Source organism: Haliotis rubra, unplaced genomic scaffold, assembly GCF_003918875.1.
Source record: "Haliotis rubra isolate DU_JTF1 unplaced genomic scaffold, ASM391887v1 Scf2220, whole genome shotgun sequence".
In the NCBI taxonomy this organism is placed as follows: Eukaryota; Metazoa; Mollusca; class Gastropoda; order Lepetellida; family Haliotidae; genus Haliotis; species Haliotis rubra.
The window spans coordinates 17985-22792 of NW_025766249.1; the positions used below are offsets into that span (position 1 = coordinate 17985).

A 4808-nucleotide genomic window follows, 5' to 3' on the forward strand; every position below is an offset into this window, starting at 1 on the left:
TTTCACCGGCACGGCTCTCAGCAGTGTCGAAGGTCGTTCGCCTGAACGTTGTCGGTTGTGCTCAGCTGATCGAGATGAATGCACAGTTCATGGTACGGAACGAGATCAGGTAATTTCTTGACGGTGGTGGATGCAACCAGAGACCATATAATAGAGGGACGGCCCTCCCCAACAGTTTATCACTAACCATCAGCGCTATGGCCTGGCATGTAACTGATACACATCGACACCCTGCTGCTAACTTCCCTCTACCGGTACACATGTGCAACAGATGCGCAGACATTCGCAAATGAGCACTCTGGTAACCACGTAAACAATATTGCATAATATCCGGGCCGAGATTTATTCCCTTAGCGGGATTTCACCGGCTGCGTTTGACAGTTAATCATTACATGGACAGCTCCAATAAACTGATTACAATAATCTTATTTTTATCTTATCTCTCATTTGCATGTCAACTGACAACATCGTAGAACATGTATCATTCGCGAAGTGCGTGTCGTCATAAGCCTGGAATATTTGTTTCAACATTCGGCATGGCCATGGACGACTTAATTCATTCACTGGGATGATTCCGACTTGGACCTCGATACTTACTTGGAGAATTTACAGACTACGACAGGACAGAGAATATAAACCAAAAATACAAAAATCAAACTATCCCAGTCAGGTAAAGGCAGTTTTAACATTACAGTTGCCAATATCCCCGATTCTCGCTAAACGTATCATCACATTGTTAATCTCAATATTTACTTGCAAGCATTCGTTGGCAAAATACGAGGATGTGGTCAAGCAGTCGATGAAAGTGAAAATTCCTGCGAAGTTATAAAGAATGTGCAGATTTGCAAGCGTTGGCCAATCAGAGGACTTGCTTCGACCACACCCTGTTGTGTGGGGACATAGTCATCCATTTGTGTCAAAATCGTTTAGTAGAGAGTCAAAATTAGTTTTCAATCGACTTGCAGAAATAACAATAAAGAATTGGTAGGTGTCATGAGTGTTGCTCGATAGGCCAATCATCCATGATTATGTTTACATAAACTTTTAATCGATTGCTCCGAGCCCATGAAATATACGTGTTAAATGGGCTGTACTACATTACCCTATCAATTAAAAAATTCCAGCAAAGTGTCAACGTTAACTTGGCAGGAAAATGCAACCAATAACATTAAAACACAACATCACACGTTCTTATATGTACAGTGTATTTATTGTAGAATAGGATCAATAAATCTATAGATTTTCATAGATCTATATGTACAATCATATATTACTAAATTCAACCATTTAGATTTTCTTTCATCAAAAACACAGTAAATGTGAATTTCAACTGTTGCAAATAAACTCTAAACTGAATTCAAAATTAAAATTATGCAATAGTTGGTTGCCAATGCTCTTTCAAACAAGGTATATCTACTTAATCAAGATGGGAATACTGTACTTAATAGTAGGCTCTTTGAGTAGCCCTTCCGATGAGTGCCGATGAAAACTTTCTTTTTCCTGGGCATCTACTACAAAACAAATGATAATTTTATTATATAAATATAATGTTGAATAATGAGTTCATTTTTTCATTTTGTTGTTGCATAAGACAGGGAGGCCGTTGGTACTGTCACAAGCCCAGGTAAACTCATAACCAAACTTCATTAGGAAGAATAATGACAACAGAAAAACATATTAATTGTAGTCATGATAAAATAAGGGAAGATGATAACTTATAAAATTCTTGCAAGCACAACCTGCATAGTTATGTTGTCCATTTAGGACTTATTGTGAATGTAAAACCATAAAATCATACAAATCTGTACACAATCTTAATATAACTTCATTAACAGATATTTTAGATATCCATGAAGTGAGACTGTACATTGGATTTTAATTTCCATAATTTGTACTCATGTACTTTATTACATGTTAAATTATTAGGCAGATATTGTTGAAATAGTTTCCTTCACTTATGCCTGCACCAACTGGAATCAAGTCTACAAATCTGTCTTCATAATTGCCGACGCAAACATGGTATGTAGACAGTTCTGATAAAAATTTCTTCATATCTCTTAGAGTGGAGAAAATGCAGGTAAACCAATCAGAATTCATGATTTGGGCCAAAGTCACGTCGATGTGCATATATTGCTGCTGTAAAGGATGGCTTGATGTCTACTGGGGGCGGTGGGGGTAGCCTAGTGGTTAAAGTGTTGGCTCGTCACTCGAAGACCCGGGTTCAGATCCCACATGGGTACAATGTGTGAAGCCCATTTCTGGTGTGTCCCCGCCGTGATGTTGCTGGAATATTGCTACAAAAGCGGCGTAAAACCAAACTCAGTCAGTCAGTGATGTCTACTGAAAGCTGGACTGAGCCTCATTTGTCATAAAACTGCACAATAGTAATGTCAGGCTGCTGGTTTTCTGTATAATAATATAATAATATATAGCAAATATAATCCCATAACTTCAGTAGGAAGAATAATGATAACAAGAAAAATATATAGATTGTTACATGATAAATAGGACCTTTTCCACAAATATAATCATCAAAATAAACAATAAATGAAATATGTACTTTTTTTCAAACAATTAGGTGAATGAGGACTTTTTGTAGAATGATTTAAATATATATTCGCGTTATATTAACGAGACAAAATGAATGTTATGTCGTCTGCTACATGATAATTGGAAATGTTCAGTATCCCCGTTACCTCTTTCGAGGCGTCACCTCATTTCGAGCCGCTAACATACACGTGTGGATTTATTTGATGACGTCATCAGGTAGCCACTTCTAGAAACGGAACACCAGGTTACAAGTTGTCAGGTTGTCTTGGACGTAATCATGTGGCGTGTGGAAGCTGCAGGTGGTAAGTTAGATAAAAAACGTAAACCCAGGACAAAAGTCACTATTTTGCATACTGCATATTTTTTTAAAGTTTAAAGCTGCATTTCTTGCACTTTGAAAGAAACATTTGACATCACTTCGAAGTTATGCCGTCTGCAGAATGTAAACTTCCGGCCAGGATCACATGACTTAAATCATGTGGCTTGCTATTTTTAACTTGCATCGCGATCGCTAGTAAGGGCTGTCTTATAAGTGGTGTAACCAATTTTTCGGTGTATTGCAGAATTCAAAACCCTTGTCGTATAGGGTTAATGACCCAGAGGCTATGACCAGGGCATATTTAGCCGTTGTGGAAGACAATATGCCTGTCAAAACTGCAGCTAGGAAGTTTTCTGTACCTGAGACGACTCTCAGAGATCGTGCTAGGGGTAGGATCCATCCAGAAACACTTAAGTCAGGGACTGAACCAATTCTTAGTTTAGAAGAGGAGTCTAGACTTGTTGAACATCGTATATTCTATCTGAATGTACCCCAGGTACAAATGCCACAACTAGTGATTCAGGGTGGTCAAATATGGAAATATGGAAGTTTTCTGTACCTGAGACGACTCTCAGAGATCGTGCTAGGGGTAGGATCCATCCAGAAACTCTTAAGTCAGGGACTGAACCAATTCTTATTTTAGAAGAGGAGTCTAGACTTGTTGAACATCTAAAGTTCATGAGTAGTGTTGGGTACGGATACACCAGGGTGGAGGTCACTACACTGGCATCTCAGTATGCTGTTCAACTGGGAAAACGAAATAAAGATGATCCCTTTTCTCTCCATTGGTATTATTGATTTATGAAGCGATGGCCTTCTCTCAAGCTGGACAAGCCACGACCTCTCGAAGTTTTTTCAGAGCAAGGCGACGTCACCGGGAAGCAGTTTCCAAATATTTCGTCGGACTTCGGGCCGCGCTAGAGAAGTACGATTTATTTGACAAGCCGCAATTCATCTATAATGTTGACGAAAATGGTTAATTCTTGAGGAACCATACTCCTCCTAAAGTGGTATCTTCTTCTGAATATCGATGTGTGTCGCGGTTACTACACCAAGATCATCAACAACTTTAATTGGTTTCTAGGAACGTCTCTCGGACAACAAATCCCCTCCTTACTTGTATTTAAGGGACTGAAGCGTCTGCGTTCGGATGTTCTATCTGAATGTACCCCAGGTACAAATGCCACAACTAGTGATTCAGGGTGGTCAAATATGGAAATATTTTTCAACTTATTTGAATGATCCACTTCCTGAAATATGCTCAGAGGTCAGATCCGTCACAGCCGATTCTCCTTCTCCACAGACGGGTACCACTCTCATGTTTCTCTCCCCATCATTGACTGGGCCATATCTCGGAACATTGTCTTGATGGGTACTGACAACTCACACTTCTCATGTTTTACAACCACTTGACGTTGGTTGTTTCAGGCCCACTTAGAAAGGATCTACAATTCCATGAAGCACTAGAGGTATAGTGTATGAGAGAACAGAGTCACCACCAACATAGATAGGGACGCTGTATGTGCTGTTGCTTGTAAAGCATTAGAGGGCTTCACGGGTACTCGAGTACTCGAGGACGGAGTTAGGTTTAGCTTGGGACTCGAGTCTATTTTCTAGGACTCGAGGGACTCGAAAAGGGAGATAACTCGAATTATTGGGTTACGTTGACAGACTGTCTGCCATGTACTAGGAATGAGCGGCCGTTAACGTCTAATATTAAGATAGATATAACTTTATTATCCCCGAGGAAATTCTTATACATCCAAACTGTCTCAAAATGAATATGTACACAATTCACAAAATATACACAATAATTACATGCACAAAACGAGAAGCTATTTTACACAATAAAACTGACATTGATGTAATTCAATTAACCCACATAGGTAAAGAGGCTGAATAATTCTAGTTGTTATCACATGGTGATAATTCAAAATAT

At 39.1% G+C, this 4808-nt stretch overlaps 1 long non-coding RNA gene across 1 annotated transcript; it reads right to left on the reverse strand.

Annotated features, from left to right (window-relative positions):
• Positions 1 to 2245: 2245 nt before the first annotated feature.
• Positions 2246 to 4595, reverse strand: LOC124277525. Its single transcript, XR_006898844.1, has 3 exons — positions 4470 to 4595; positions 3972 to 3978; positions 2246 to 2258 (listed from the first exon to the last, which is right to left on the reverse strand). It is a non-coding gene; the product is annotated as an uncharacterized LOC124277525 (long non-coding RNA).
• Between the last annotated feature and the right edge of the window lie 213 nt (positions 4596 to 4808).